The 15171-nt window shown below is 51.6% G+C and overlaps 1 protein-coding gene and 1 long non-coding RNA gene across 50 annotated transcripts in view; both read right to left on the bottom strand.

Annotated features, from left to right (window-relative positions):
- The window catches only part of FARS2 (phenylalanyl-tRNA synthetase 2, mitochondrial), a 408395-nt gene that overhangs the window by 268317 nt on the left and 124907 nt on the right, over positions 1–15171 (bottom strand). The gene's annotated exons all lie outside the window — the stretch shown is intronic.
- Positions 151–8774, bottom strand: LOC146401147 (uncharacterized). Its single transcript, XR_014809528.1, has 2 exons — positions 7467–8774; positions 151–3630 (listed from the first exon to the last, which is right to left on the bottom strand). It is a non-coding gene; the product is annotated as an uncharacterized LOC146401147 (long non-coding RNA).

Here is a 15171-nt window from a genome sequence, read left to right as displayed (position 1 = left end):
GATTCTAAAATTTATACTGAAACGCAAAGGAGCTAGACGAGCCAAAACAATTTTGAAAAAATAAAATAAAGCTTGAGAACGCATGCTACCTCATTTCACATATGCTCTAGAGCCACAATGCAGATAAGTGCGTGTGGGACTGCAGGCAAATTTTCAACAGACACCAAAAGGCAACTCAGCGAGAAAGGAGAGTTCTCAAAAACGGGACAAACAGGAGGCCCCCTGTGGTGCAACGGGATCAGCTGCGTCTTGGGAGCACTGGGACACAGGCTCGATCCCTGGCCCAGCACAGTGGGTTATGGATCCAGTGCTGCCGCAACTGCCGCTTAGGTCACAACGGAGGCTCAAATCTGATCCCTGGCCCAGGAACTCTATGTGCTGTGGGGCAGCAAAAAAAGGAGGGGGAAAAAAGGGGACAAACTGTCACATCTAAAGACATGACTTTAGAATACTTCCTGACATCATACAAAAAGATCTAAATAAAAATGGATCATATACCTAAATGCAAGAAATGAAACATTTTCTTTCTCCTAGAAGAAAATACAGCAGAAAAGCTTCATGACTTGGGTTAGTCAGAGTTCTTAAGTTCAACACCAAAAGCAGGTTCCACGAAAGATAAAAGGAATTGGTAAACTGGATTTCATCAAAATTAAAAGCTATTTCCCTTCAAAAGACACCATTAAGAAAATAAAGACAAGCCCCACACGAGGAGAAAATATATGCAAGTCATATATATGATAAAGATCTCATATCCAGACTATACAAAGAATTTCACAACTAAATAATAAGACAAAAAACCCAATTAAAAACGGGCAAAATAGCTGAACAAACATTTCACCTAAGAAAATATGCAAGTGGTCCATAAGCCCATGAAAAGATACTGTCATTATTCATGAGAAAAATATAAATTACAACTATAATGAGATCCCTCTACACACCCACTGAAATGGCTATTACAAAAAAAAAGAAAGCATTGACACCAAAAAGTGTTGGTGAGGATGCAGAAAAACTAGAACTTTCACACATCCCTGGCGGGGAAATAAAATGGTACAGCCACTTTAGAAAGCAGTTTGGCATGAGCTTACACACACCCCAGCAATTCTACTTGTGGGCATTTACCAAAGAGAAATGAAATCACGCGTCCAGGCAAAAGCTCTTACGTGAAAGCTCACGGCGGCATCAGTCATAACCGCCCCACACGGAAAACAAACTAAATGCCCGTCAGCCGGGGATGGATAAAGAGGGCGCACGGAACTCCCCCACAAGAGTGGGAAACAGGGCGATGAGACACTGAGGCTAAAATAAAAGGATGATCCAGAAAACAGCACGGGCTGAGGGAAAGAAGCCACGTGCAAAGGACTACGCAGCTCGGTCCCATCTATGGGGGACGTCCAGACTGGAAAAGCCACGTCTGTACTCACAGAAAGCGGGCCCGTGGTTGTCTGGGGCTCGGGGGGCGCGGGGGGGCGCAGTGGCTGCACGAGGGCACGGGAAGCCTTTCGGGGTGACGGGAACGTTCCAAACGTGGATGGTCTGCCAAAGTCCATAAACTTCCGAAACAATCCTTGACTTGAATACGAATAGTCGGTAATTTGACGTTATGTAAATTACTCCTCGATATAACGTTAAAAAAAAAAGTTAAGTCCCAGGGAGGAAAAAAAAAAGTCACCAATAAAGGAGCAGGAATTAAAATATCTTTGGAATTCAAACAGGAACCCTGAAATCTATCAATGATCAACATTCTGAAAGAAAAAGGTTTTCTGATAGTCATTCCCTGAGAAATAACCATGCAGGTGTGAGGACAGAGGAGAGGACCATCAGATGCACAGGGACTCAAGGAAGATGCTTCCGGTTTCCCTTCCCAGAAACGCCTAGGGGACAAAGTCCACCCAAACAGGAGAGTAACACACACACACACACACACACACACACACACAGCGCCCGTGCAGCACGCAGCATAAGCAGCACTCAGCATTCACACCCGCTTCCAAGCACCTCTGCACAGCGGAAGCTGGGAAGCCCAGCATCACCTCCTGCCTCCTGGAAACTGGGTTCTCTAAGTAAATCAGAGTGCTCCACCCAGAGGCACTCAAGCAAGACTGGGGACATGGAGATGACGGCCAGCCCTGTCCAGCATGGCTCTCTGCCCCTCAGCACGGCACGGGGAACTTTCTGCCAGCGTCCAGTGTCCAGATATCATCGGCTTCATGCGTACTGGGACAGCAGCTGCGACAGGGCCTGATCCTTGGACTCGGCTGCAGCAGAAGCTTCCCGAGATGGGCGGCCCCAGCAGTGGACGCCCAACCCTTCCCCGGCAGAAGATCCAGCACCCTGGACAGGTCAGAGCAGCAGTGCGGTTCTGGGCCTTCCTGGGGGCCCAGCCTGGAGGCAGCCCCTCCACTACTTCCAAGAATTGGAAGGTACCTGGCCTGTATTTTAAATCCCTCTCTGCTTAAGATAGCTGGCATGGGTCTTGTCTCCTCCAGCTGCACCCCTGGATCATCTATCACCCAGGAGGTCACAAGAAGTAGTCTGCCCTCTACAAAGGAAGGGCAGGGGGCATTTCCAGTGCGGTGGAGACATGGCAAGGTCGCTGTGGAGCAACGAGTGCAGCAAGTAACCCGCCACATCTGAGGGGGTCAGAGGCTGGGAGAGGCCACGCCCGGAGGAGAAACCCGATGCCTGTGAACGTGCTGAGAGCAAGCGCAGGCAAGGTACAGAATGTGATTCCGAATGAGTGAAAAACACATAGAAAAATGGGCAAACAAAAAAGACTAAAGAAAAAGCTGTGTCGGAGAGAAAAGCACAGTTTACTAAACATCCCTCCTGTGGGCAGCACTTAGCTGGTCAAGCAGCCCAGCACAGAGCACTGATGTCGCCCAAACTATCCTGACTGTGGAGACGTTGGGGGACCGGTGGGCACCTGGCTGGGTGCTCGGTGGGGAAGAACGGGCTAATTCCTTACCTTTCCTATCGCACCGGTAACAGACAGTTTAAGATGGAAGGAGGTCAAGGAGCAGCGAGGTGGGCGTGTTAGAGAGCCAGCAGGTGTCAGGAACCAGCTCAAACCACCGCTGCCCCAGGAGCCTCTGGCGGAGGGAAGAGGAAGGCGGGGGAGGGCCAGGCACTGGGGTGGCTGGGGTTTGTGCTCAGCCTTGTGGAATGAGCTGACCCCTGAACTCTGCAGTGAGTAAGCTTAAGTCAAAGGAACAAGCTTCCAAAGCAAGAATAAAGGAAGATGAAAAGGAAGCGGCCTGGATGCCCCTCATTCCAAGGCTCAGGCCCTCTGGGCGCAGATGGACGTCGCTCCTGCCCCGGGCACAGGGGACAGCCTGCTCCGGCCACCCTCGTGGGCGGCACACACTGGACGCTTCCCACTCCCACTCTGGAGGGGCGGCCAGGTCACTGCAAGCAGAGAGCACAAAAGAGGGGGAAAATTCAAATAAAACTGTAGCTAGGAGTTCCCGCTATGGCTCAGCAGTAACAAATGCCACAAGTCTCCATGAGGTTTCGGGTTTGATCCATGGCCTCGCTCAGTGGGTTAACGATCTGGCGTTGCCATGAGCTGCGACGTAGGTTACAGACGTGGCTCAGATCCCAAGTAACTGGGACTGTGGTGTAGACCAGCAGCTGCAGCTCTGATTGGACCCCTAGCCTGGGAACTTCCACAGGCCACAGTGTGGCCCTAAAAAGACAAAAACAAACAACCAAAAAAAACATAGCTAGAGCAATTTTTAAAAGATCTGCTATATGGGCAACGTTTCAGTATACTGGAGATCAAATTAAAAAAAAAAAAAACAAAACGTAAATTGGTTTTCAGAGTTAAAGTATCTGCGATCAATGTGAGGCAACCACACACCACGGTCTCTATTAAAACAGCTGTGAAAATACCACCACTGGCGCTAAAGGCTAATGAGACGGCCTCCACGCACATTTGCTTCTGAAGTGGCCAAGAGTCATGCTTTCCAGAAATAGAGAAAACGATTTGTTTATCTTGGGAGTAGAGCAGGTCTGAGGAGCAGCTCCAGCGACCGCCCTCAGGAGGCAGCTCGCCCGCTCCCTGTCCTCAGGGGCCACTTCCCAGCAGTCCTGTTACTTACCCCGGGTGGCAGTCAAGGCAAAAGTTTCACCGAACATCACATCCAGCTCAAAGACTCCAGTCCGGCAAGGTAACCTATCTCACTCTTTACTTTTCAATCTGATGCATCCAAGAGAACAAAAGAAGAAAAACCCCTGCCGGCGTCTCTGTTAAAATATATCTTGGGGCAGAGGTGTGCCATTCACCCAGGCATGGCCCCTCTCGCCACGACAGATAAATCTGCACTCGCCTGAGCGAAATTTCATTCTTCCTGCAATCAAACTGCTAGCAGCATGTTTGTGAACGCCGTAAATCTACCCGTGTTGATTCTTAAAATGAAAACTATCAAGGGAAATAAATGATCCTTTACTCCCCGCCATTCTTAGAATAAGAAACAACAGACATTTTGACAAGGTGGAAGAAACAGCGAAAGTGGCCTTGGGGAGCTGGCTGGGGGGGTGGGGGCGCCGGCCTTGCCACACCCACGTGTACCGGGCGGCTTGCGTAACATCCAGGACTGATGGGTCTGATCTCCACGTGGAAAACAAGATCCCAATTTTAAGCTGTTAATGCTTCATCATTGTTAGCGGTTCTTCGGCAGGGGTGGGGGTGGGGAGAGGACTCCAGATCACATCCAGCTCTTTCAATTGCTGAGCTCCTGCACCAGCTCAGATGGCGGAGGGCCTTGGTCTGGCCAGCCAAGGACAGCAGTGCTCCAAGCCCCGGGCAGGAAGGCCAGCTCTGCCCCGGGCTCCCTGCCTCCCTGCATGGCCTCAGCGCTAACAGTACAGGCAGCTCCTGCGGCGGGCAGCAGTGGGCAGCCCTGACTCTAGATGATGAAGAGGGGTTACACCGAGGCAGACAGGGGAACAGAAGGCTGAGTCAGGTCAAACCAGGGCCGAGGGGGAGGGGGCCCAGGGCTCTGGCGGTACAGACACCGCAGCTGTGCCGGGACCTGTGGTGGGGACGTGGGGGACAGGGGGCCCAGGAAGGGAGGAAGAGTCTCTGGTTCCCCAGCGCCCAGCGGAGGGGTCAGCCGGCTGTGGCAGCACGGCGGGGGTGGGGGGGGGGGGACACTGGCCGGCAGAGATGGCACAGCCCTGAGATGGGGGCACTTCCCACCAACATCTCAGCCACAACCCTTTCACCGCACAGAAACAGAACCAAGTGGCACTGACCCAAACTGCAAATGCCCCCAGAACACAAGCCGTGGAGGGGGAAGGGGGGCGGGGGAGGTGAGAAGGCTGACTTTGCTTTTGGCTCTGCTGTGTCCCCAGCACCCGGGAGAGGAGCTGGCGTGTAGCAGGCGTGCAAAAGACATTTGTCAAATCAACAAACAAAGCTGAGACTGCAGAGCATCTGAAATGTTCATCTTTAGTCTCTTCCTGCTACAGATGAGGGAACGGGGGCTTGGAGGTATCAAAGGACTCCCCCAGAGTTGGCTGGGGAGCGAATCAGTTGGTTGTAAAGTCTCACTACTACCCAGGTCTCCTGAGGCTCAGTATGAAGCCCGAGGCACTGTCCCACGTCACCGCTGTTTTTCTGCATTTTCAATGCCTTATAATTAAGAGCAATGAAATTAGAAAGCAGCAGTTTACAGACCTCCAAAGAATGCTATTTTGAAAATGTTTAGAATCTCCACGACACAGCGTACTAAGGTAACAAAAACCGATAGGGGGCAAGATGGGGAAACATCCTGATTCCAGGTCAATGAAATAAGAGCCACACTCTCTGTGCTTTTTCAGCACCGCTGCTTAGCAGTTCTGCGATTACCCCCATTACTCTGCTTTGAAATCGCTCAGTAACCACAGCAGACATTCCCCGGCTTCTGCTCTCACAACTGGCTGACCCGCTGGCTCCCAGGAGAGGAACGCGGCCCTAAGCTTCAGAAATCTTCTCTTGGCACTAAAAGTGTGTATATTTTGAAAGGTAACACTTAGAGGCTTGTGTCATCGTTGGAGCGGCTTTTTGGAGTCTTCAGCAAAGATTTAAAATCAAAAAGCTGTTTGGTAACCATTTGCAGGGTGAGAAACAAATAGCAAATGAGCGATAACCGAGGCAGTTTCAAGGGAAGAGCAGGTGACAGTGAGCCCCCAGGGTCGGCATCGTGATGGTGGGCTCCACAGCAGGCACCGCGAGAGGCTGGGGCTCGGCGGGCCTTGTCCTCATGGCGCTGACAGTCTTGGCAAGGGGCTGGAACCACACAACCCGCATCGCTGTTGCTATGGCGATGCTCCTGTGGGGAGGGTACGAACGCAAGTGTTTCAGGCCCATCCCTTGTGGGGCCAGCCTGGTCCAGCAGAAGGAAAGGCACATGCAAGACCTGAGCCCAAAGGAAGAACTGAGAGGCCTGTGTGGCCGGAAGGCCAAGGGCCAGAGGGCCAGGCTTGGGGTGGCCAGGACCACAGCCGAGCAGAATGAGTCTGGACTCTACCCTTGGAGGGTCTGGACGTCCCCCTTGGGGTAATGAGAATCCGAGGACTATGAGGAGATTAAAATAGTAAAGACGTGACTGTTAAAAGATCATCCCTTGTCAAGCAAGTGTTTATGTTTTCAGATCAGTACAAACCACCTGAAATAAAAGACTGGACACCAGGGCAGAGGGATTGCCGATGCCGCGTGTAGGAGTGAGAGCAGAAAACCACGTCTGGGCATCCCGGGAACGAGGGCATATTCAGTGAAGGTACTGAGGAGACCACTGAGCACACTTCCAAACCACACCCCCCAAACAAAAGAGACAAAAGCCTGGGGCACGTGGTGTTTCCACAGACTGCATTGCAATTCAAAATTTATGGAGAGAATCAACTAATGACACAAGGTCCCACTTAGGGCATATGCTAAATAATAAAAACACTGACACCCTCCTAACCAAACCACTCCTTCCTCGCAAACCTCCTGAGGTCCCGCCCACACCGCCCGCCCATCTGCTGAGTTCAGAGCCGTCATCGAACATCTCAGCCCTCTGCGTTTAACACACTTCGCAGGTGTTTATACCTCGACGGCTGCCCGGAACTGGGAGCTCCTTACCCAATTCCTTCCTGCTTGGGTCCCACCCAGGGCACCTGGAGGAAGGCCACGCACACGGGGGGCTTGCAAATAGGGGCTAGTGAAGTGAGCAGTTGGTAAAAGACAGAAAAGGGGATTTGGAAGTAACCTGTGGATTTGGGTTACAAAGATCTTTCACAAGTAACTTCATTATATGTTAAGCAGAGCAAATCATATCCTATCACACTAGGAGGAAAAGACTAAGACTTTTTTTTTCTTTGTCTTTTTCTTTTTTTTTTTTTTTTTTGTCTTTTGTCTTTTTAGGGCCAGACCCGTGGCACATGGAGGTTCCCAGGCTAGGGGTCCAATCGGAGCTACAGCCGCCAGTCTACACCACAACCACAGCAACTCGGGATCCAAGCCACATCTGTGACCTACACCACAGCTCATGGCAACGCTGGATCCTTAACCCACTGAGCAAGGCCAGGGATCAAACCCACAACATCATGGTTCCTAGTCAGATTTGTTTCCACTGCACCACAATGGGAACTCCCCTGGTTTTTTGTTTTTTGGTTTTTTTTAATTTATTTATTTACTTTTGAAGCTGACCTTCAATCAAACCTACACAGCACGGCTTCCCCATCGCCCAAAGGAGCTCGCACAGGGGACAAACCAGAGGCATTTCGGGCGCCTGCCTTACTGCTCCACTGCCCTCGGCTCTTCACAAGCCATCTCGTGGCTTGATGGCCAGGGGCCTGTCAGCTCTGCCTCCTCGAGGATTGAGAATCTATCTCCCCCTGGAACTTCCACTGCGGCAGAGACAATGCAAGCTCTCCGATTCCTCAGCCGGCCAACGCACTGCCTCCCCTCTCTGCTCCATCCAATCTATCTTTCAGTCCAGGAGTGGAGGTTTTGTGTCCAAATGTATTGCCCCATCCACACGTTCGATAAATATCTACTGAGGGCCTAGTAACGGGTGACAATGACATGAAGACACCTGTCTCAGGCAGAGCAATAAACCACCTACAGCCCACATGACCCACGGGCACTAGGAGCGCTGGACAGAGCACGAGGGTCGCATTTGGGCGGCGGGGGAGGCGGTCTCTGCAGACGAGTTGGGGGGAGACAGCGAGGGCTGGAGGGGCTGGAGATCTAGGCCCCAGTCCACCTTTCAAATCCATTCCTGGGTCCTCGAAGATGCGCTCAGCCTGAGTCAAACTGTCCCCTTTCCATCCCATCCCCCTCTGGCTGCTGAAAACCCCACCAGCACCCCTTCAACACTTCATGACACTGCAGCCGCTGACCAGGACAAATTAACAACGGTTCCTGCCCTCAAGGAGGTTAGTCTTGTGAAAGAAACTGGAAAGCTGAATAACTATCATACAGATGCCCATAGATCCTCTACCTCGTAGATGCCCATAGATCCTCTATAAGAAGATTCTGAGGCAAAAATATTAATTACGACATCATCCTTCACTTTACTTCTCTTAATTCTAAGGAAAATCAAGCAGCTGGAGTTCCCGTCGCAGCTCAGCGTTAACGAGCCCAACTAGTATCCACGAGGACTTGAGTTCCATCCTGGCCCTGCTCGGTGGGTTCAGGATCCAGCACTGCCGAAAGCCGCAGGGTAGGTCACAGACGCGACTCGGATCTGGCGTGGCCGTGGCTGTGGTGGAGGCCGGCAGCTGCAGCTCCGGTTCAACCCCTAGCCTGGGAACCTCCATGTGCCATGCGTATGGCCCTAAAAAGACCAAAAAAGAAAAAGAGAAAAAAAAGAAAAGGAAAAACCAAGCAGGAATAATAGCTCCTATTAACCTGACACCACACAGACAGATGGTGCCCCCACCCCAAACACAGGATCGGGGCTACAGGGATAAAAAGTCCTCATCAGCCGCTTCTCCGCACATTACAAAAGGACGCAATGAGCTCAAAATCCCCAAGTCTTACGACAGCTCAAGAACCATCATAAAGACTTACTTGAGAATTAAATACTAAGCAGAACATGTTTCCTAGAGACAAGGGTAATTGAATTTTCATGAAACGTAACGCACTGTTTGCTCATTCTGTGTAAACATACACAGATTGCGAGCAAGGCTAGACGAATGCCTTCGAAGCACACCAGACTCCCACAAACATAACGGAGCCGTCTGTGGTAATAAAGCCTTAGAAGTCAACATTGGAAGACTTTTTCATTTATGTCCCTTTACCTGACGTGGCAGGATAAAAATGAGATGAAAATATAGGACTTTTATATGTAAATTAATCCCAAAGGGACTTTTCTAGGAAGTGCACAAGAGGCTCAGAATGAAAGCAAAGTCTGCATGCAGACACAGGAATGGGCAGTGACCCAGAAAGCCTGGGAGCTCTGAGGCGCCTCGAACCACATCTGAAACACGATGCACAGCGGGTTAGACTCCACCTGCAGCAGCTCGGGTCTCCGCAGAGAAGCAGGTTCGATCCCTGGCCTGACCCAATGGGCTAAAGCATCCGGCGTTGCCACAGCTGTGGCTCAGATTCAACCCCTGGCCCGGGAACTTCCGTATGCCACAGGTGCCGCCAAAAAATTTTTCTAATTTTAAAATAAAAATAAAATACGACCTTACCGCCTGTGAAGCAAAACTCTCCCCAAGTTCTTCCTGAAGGGAAGGTAGGCAAACCATGTAGAAACAGGGGAGAGGCTCTCGGGGGCCTTCGGGGAGAATCGCTGGGAGTTTCTTGGAAAAGCACAGACATAATGGAAGCAGTGGCCCTGGAAGATCCAGCTAGTGACCCAGCTAGTGACGGGGGGCTGGACACCCTGTGCAGGGGACCAGCTCGGAAGTGGATGCTGCAGGAGCCAGAGGTGCGGTATCTCATCTCTCGGCCTCTCAACACGTTAGAACAGGGGTTGGTCCCTGAAAGCTAAATCCCGCCCCACTCCCTCTGTGCATCCTGCAGGCTGAGGATGAATTTTATTCACTTATTTATTTATTTATGTTTGGCCACACAAATGGCATGTGGAAGTTCCCAGGTCAGGGGTCAAACCACAGCAGTGACAACGCTCGATCCTTAACCTGCTGAGCCACTGGGGGACTCCAACTTGGACATTTTTAAATGGTTGAGAAGCATCAAAGGAAGAATCCCATTTCAGGACACGTGAACACTACATGAACGTCCAGCATCCGTCAACAAAGCTGTACTGGATCGCAGCCACACCGTTCATTTCCTCTGTCTGCGGCTGTTCCCGCGCCACGATGGCAGCGTGAGTCACTGCAGCGGGGACCAGATGGACGCCCAGCCTGACACGTTTCCCATCTGGTCCCTTACAAAACGGGTCTGCTGACTCCTGGCCCAGCACACGCCCCCCCTGCCTGGCTCCCTCCCAGCACCGACTCCCACTTAACCTTCCAGCCTCAGATCAGGGGGCCTTTCCGAAGACCCCTCCCCACCCAATGTGGCACCTGATGGCACCTCCCGCTGTTCCCCAAGCACAGTACTCGCCCCGAAGAGCGGGGTGTCCTGCCACACAATCACTGCACGTGGCCTGTGAGCTCGGCCCTATAGAGGACGGGGACATCTCTGGCTCTGCGTTTCCGTCACTCCGTGGGACCAGGTGCTCAGCAAACACTGAATGAGTGACTGAGCGAGTGACGGGGGATGGGTGAATCAAAACTGAAGCACTTGAAAACCCTCCCCTTCAGCCCACGACTAACGGTGAATTCCAGAAATAAAGGGACCCCAGGAAGTGGCTCTTTTTCCGAAACCTCACATTCCTCGGTCTTCCTCTTCCTTTTCTATGACGAGTTCCTTACATTATCCAGTTATTACCTTAAAGTCCTGACTTCCACCAGCACTGAGGACTCCCAAACCTCTCAAGAAGCTCTCCCACAACCTTCCAGTCCTACACTTTGTCCAACTACCTCCTGGGTGTTTCTTTCTGGTGTCTTACAGACTCTTCAGACCTGAGAAGCCCAAAGCTTGGAGGCTGCCTCCACACCTGCTCTGTATCCAGCTTGTGAAACGGCCTCAGGGTCACTGCGGCGACACCTGGTACCCCCCCAGCATCTCCCTGGGCTCACCCTGACCCCTGTCCAGATGCACATCCGATGTGGCAGCTTCAGCCCAGATGTATCCCCGGAATCCATCCTGCCTCTGCCTCCCGATCGTCACTGCTGATGTCAGGCCGTCATTTTCTCATCTTGGATGAACAGCGTCTATTGCTAATTCTTCACTCTTGCCCTCCCCGCAAAGAAAACCTCGACCAAACCAAATCTGGTCGCATTGTTCCCCTGCTTAAAAATATGAGGACTGTTCATAGAAAGGGACATAAAAGCGATTCTTAAACATATGAAAAACTACAAATTAAAAAAAAAGTTTTAAAGTAATTTTAAAATAATAAAAGAAAACACAAATTAAAATGACTTTCAAATATGGTTTACACCTGTCAGATTAGCAAAGGTTCCAGCACCTGTCACACAGGTGGGATGGGGTGTGAGGCAAACACTGGCACAGCACAGGTGGGAATGGAAACAGGTGGCCTGACCCCATCAGGCTGCTTCGTAGGCGTGACGTCTACACAAATCATAAATGCACGAACCCTCGGAGTCCCCCTTGTGGCGCAGCAAAAACAAGCCCGTCTAGTAATCATGAGGTTGCAGGTTTGATCCCGGGCCTCGCTCAGTGGATTGAGGATCCAGCGTTGCCGTGAGCTGTGGTGTGGGTCACAGACACCGCCTGGATCCTGTGTTGCTGTGGCTGTGGTGTAGGCCAGCAGCTGTAGCTCTGATTTGCTTTTGTCATTTTTTCTTTTTCTTTTTGTAGTCCTCCAGTTTTTTGTTTTTTTTTTTTTTTTTTTTTTTTTACGGCCATGCCTGTGGCACAGGGAAGCTCCCTGGCTCGGGGTTTATGCCACAGCCTCAGCCACACCGGATCCTAGCCGCATCTGTGACCTATGCCGCAGCTTGCAGCAGTGTGGGATCCTTAACCCACTGAACAAGGCCAGGGATCAAACTGGCATCCTCACAGAGACTCCTTTGGGTCCTTAGCCCGCCGAGCCACAGCAGGAGCTCTGAGGAGTCTTCCAGTTTTTTGGTTTTTTTTTTTTTTGTGTGGTTTTTTTTTTTTTTTGTCTTTTTGCTATTTCTGGGGCCGCTCCCGCGGCATATGGATGTTCCCAGGCTAGGGGTCCAATCGGAGCTGTAGTCACCGGCCTACGCCAGAGCCACAGCAATGCGGGATCCGAGCCGCGTCTGCAACCTACACCACAGCTCACGGCAACGCCAGATCCTTAACCAACTGAGCAAGGGCAGGGACCGAACCCGCAACCTCATGGTTCCTAGTCGGATTCGTTAACCACTGCGCCACGACGGGAACTCCTCTTCCAGTTTTCAATACAGATACCAGTAGATGTCCGTTCTCTTCCTTAGTGAGAGTGGTCAACCGCACTTTATCATTTCACATCTTCTGTTTTCTCACTTCGCGTCTGTGTGCTGGGGGCCTCCTCATTCATGTTCACAGCTGCCTGGTTCTCACTGTGCGTCTGAGCCTGATGTATTGGACCAGTGTGTAGTTTCCAGTCTTTCGCTGTTAACGGCCGTGTTCCACATTTCACGCGCCAGTCTCTCTGTAGGACCCTTTCTAGAACGGGACTTGTTGGGTCACAAGGCGCGTGCATCTATTTTTATTTATTTATTTATTTTAGGGCCATACCTGTGGCATATGGAGGTTCCTAGGCTAGGGGTCGAATCAGAGCTATAGCTGCTGGCCTGCACCACAGCCACGCCAGATCCTTAACCCACTCAGCAAGGCCGAGCACTGAACCTTGCTGAGTGGGTTAAGGATCTGGCGTGGCTGTGGTGCAGGCCAGCAGCTATAGCTCTGATTCGACCCCTAGCCTGGGAACTTCCACATGCCGTGGGTGCAGCCCTGAAAAAGCAAAAATTAATAAATTAAACAAACCACAAAGCTGAGCACCTCCCTCTCCTACTTACCACCTGTCAATCGGGTGCTGCTGCCAGACGGGCTCAATTGAAGGTCTTTGTCTTGCCTTCCAGGCCACTCCCGGGCTGACCTCCCCCGAGGAGCTCCCCTGCCCTGCCGCCTCCTCCGGATTCCCAGGTCCCTGGCTGTCCCAGTGTTCCGGACCATCCGGCTTTCCAGAACAGGCAGCACCGCCTCCCGCTCTGTGCGTCCTGCACAAGCTGCTCTCCTGCCGGGAGGAGATCCCGTCTCATTCTGCCCATCCCGGAACCTACGGGCCTTCACGGCTCAGGACAAGGTCAGGCACCGCGGCCTTGGGGAAGCCTTGCCCATCTCTCGAGGAACCACTCCCTCCATCAACGGTCATCACAGCACCAGGGACAGAGCATGTGACCGTCAGTCCCCAGCACTGGCCTGTAAGTCCTTCGAAGGCCGACCCAGGCCCCGCGTGGTACCGCACACGTCATAAATGTTTGTCGAAGGAATGGACGGAGAGAGGAGAGGCTGACTTAATAACTGGAGGTATCGAATACTGGATTTTGAGAGCTTTCCCTTCCTAATGCCTTCAAAGCCCACAATCCCTCCATTTCCAGGACTCTGCAGACGCGGAGTCTAAAATGTCAAATGAAGGTTCTAAATTATGTATGTGGCTTCATAAGCACTGACTGTATCAGCTGCTTCCCTGCACGTGGAGGGCACTCCTGAAGGTCAAGTTTAAAAAGAAAACCTTACTGTGCTTTGTCATTACCGCCCCAAACACAGGGCTATGAGCCTCAGGTTGACTGTCAACGCCAGCAGCCCCGTGAGGAGCGTTCTCCCAGGTGTCTGTCTTGGGATGTGCCCCCCAACGGGGTCTTTCCGTAGAGGGATTCCGTGCCCTGGAAGTCCAGGAATCTGCTCGCTCTGCATCGGACGGGGGCTCGCCTCGGCTCAGAGCTGCTCCCCAGGAGAGAGAAATACAGGACTTTTCCAAATCACTGCTCTCCACGATTAGCTCAAATCTTCTGTTTCCTGTGAAACACCTAATAACACCCAGTGTTGTATATCAGATGCTCTGAGACACGTTAGTTACCCTCGGCCCGCTCCTGAGTTAGGTCCATTAAAAAACACCATCTGAAAACCTGGCATAAATTTTGCCTAATGACACGGCTTCATTTTATCCACAGACATGACGACATGGCCGTTTGACCGAGACACGGATTCCAGCCTAAACTGCAGAAACGGATCTTGAAAAAAATCACATGAGGAAAATAACTTGGCAGGCTGTGTTTACCCTCACAGGACCATAAATAATTCCTAAACTTCTAAATTGCCTTTTTTGCAAGGGAGAAAATAAAACTGAGCCACTGAGGAGCACACCGCTGCCTGCCTGCAAAGCTGCATGGTTCCAGGAAGCACGGGTTCCGTGCACAGTTTAAATAAAGTTCAAGTCTGTGCGCAGCCCTTCTGGATAATTTCAACACTCTCTAAGAGTGTCCTGAAGAAATGTGGGAAAGAAACCTGATTATCCAACCCTATATAGCAAAGGCCAGCTGCTGTGCAATTTTCCATGTGGTGCTGTTAAACAAAGCACAGCCTCCTGCGGGCATATCGACACTAAACACCTCTGGCTTGTTCAGGAGGCTGAATCATGGGATCTGAGAGCTAAAAGGACATCTGCAGATTATGCTATCTAAGACCCTTATTTATTTGTTCTACTTTTAGGACCACACCTGCGGCATATGGAGGTTCCCAGGTTCGGGGTTAAATCAGAGCTGCGGATGCCTGCCTACACCACAGCTCATAGCCACACCGGATCCTTAACCCACTGAGTGAGGCCAGGGGTCAAACCTGCATCCTCACGGAGATAACATCGGGGTCTTAACCTGCTGAGTCGCAATGGGAACTCCGAGACCTTCGTTTATGCATGAAGAAACTGAGGTGCCCAGGACTTGTCCAGCACAGCCAGGGGCAAGGCCTGGCCGTGGGCAAACCTTCCCTCCCAGGGCTCGTGCTCCCTGCTGCATTTCCTGTTACCTGAGCACCTGCACTGAGCGGCTGAGGGCTGACGGGCCAAGGGGCAGCCTGGGCGACTAGGGTCATTTCCCTTCCCAGCTGCTGTTGTAATGAGCCCGGAGAAAGACCAGTACATGCCAGACGAGGAAACGGAT

The sequence above is a fragment of the Sus scrofa genome, chromosome 7 (assembly GCF_054392235.1).
Source record: "Sus scrofa isolate SSC_HxYL_T2T_F1_AM1 chromosome 7, Sscrofa_HxYL_maternal_Yorkshire_Landrace_v2.0, whole genome shotgun sequence".
NCBI classification, from domain to species: Eukaryota; Metazoa; Chordata; class Mammalia; order Artiodactyla; family Suidae; genus Sus; species Sus scrofa.
This window is presented reverse-complemented; position numbering and strand designations above follow the sequence as displayed.